This window comes from Pteropus vampyrus, unplaced genomic scaffold (genome assembly GCF_000151845.1).
Source record: "Pteropus vampyrus isolate Shadow unplaced genomic scaffold, Pvam_2.0 Scaffold381, whole genome shotgun sequence".
Taxonomy (NCBI): domain Eukaryota; kingdom Metazoa; phylum Chordata; class Mammalia; order Chiroptera; family Pteropodidae; genus Pteropus; species Pteropus vampyrus.
In genome coordinates, this window is record NW_011889162.1 from 367,527 (window position 1) to 368,850 (window position 1,324).

Here is a 1,324-nt window from a genome sequence, read left to right on the forward strand (position 1 = left end):
AGACGAGGCATTAATCAACCTCGGGCGGATTTTCTTTGCAGACGTTTGGAAGGAAACGGCTTGATCTGGGTGAAGAAGGTAGATATTGAATTATATCTGGTAAACCTTAAGGCCTGTGTTTCCTCAGGCCGACGCGCCCCTCGCTTCCCCGCCCAGCCGGTCCCCTGCGCCGCCTCGAGGAACGCGGGGTGAGGGGCCGTGGCTGCCCCCGGTCCCTTTGGCGCTCGGCTGCTGGCAGATGGATGGCCAAGCCAAGGCCCGGCCTACGGCTCTGCGGCCCATGCTTTCCGGCCCGGAAGAGGCCATTTTTGATCACTGCAAAGACAGGAACAGTCTTTCTTTAAGATGGATGTCCCAGCGGCGGCTACGAAAACTTCAAGGTCATGGGAGGAGACGCCGGACGGCATTTGCGATGTGAGCAAAACTGGCGGCCTGAACAAACCAGCCACCAAGAAAGAAACAGGAGAGAAGCGTGTGGTTTAGTGCACAGAGCCCTGGGCCCACGGCCACTGGTGTGTGCAGGTCTGTCGCCTGCCCACGTGGGAGGGGACGCTCCCTCCTTCCACCATGATGCCGCGTGAGGAGACTCAGGCTGGAATCTGTCACATGATGTAGTCCTCCTTAGACTTTTAGCCAAAGAACACGATCGTCTTTGTTAGATTTCGACAACTTCGTTTTTAAAGGGCCCGTGGTGTTGTCAGACAACAGAAAGTAGTCAATCCAAAGTCAAGAATAATGCTCTAGACCCTTCAAATGAAGAATGCCCTTCCTTGTCCCATGAAGAGAGCTTCAAAACAGATGTCAGAAAAAGCAGAGGCAGAGGGAGCACGAGAGAGGAAGCCTGACTAAGGGCAGCGAGCGGGGGAAGGCTCCGGAAAGCCGGAGCAGAGGCCCTGCACTGACTCGCATCTCCGTGCCCACCCCTCCCTCGGCTGGACCACAAACCCTGCGCCCCTGAACCCTGGCGGGGCCGCGTGAGTCCTTCTGGCCAATGTAACATGGGCGGGCCTCTCTGGACCTGGTCCCTACAACCTCCCGAGAGCCTCCGTACCGTCCTCCTGTCTTCTCCTTTGATGCAAAGGGCCCAGCGGAGAGCTCGGAGGCCCCAGGCAATGGAGAAGCCACTAGATGGAGGGAGAAATAACCGGGACCACAGTTCTTGCGTATCTTTTGTATAACGTGAGTTGATGAAGCCAGGACCGTGACTTATCCAGACGGGAAGAGCGCGCGTCGAGAAAGGAGTGGCCAGTCAGCCGGGGGCTCACGACGCGCGGGAGGAGGGGACTGTCCCTCCAGCAAACACGCCGGCCAGGAGTTGAAGACC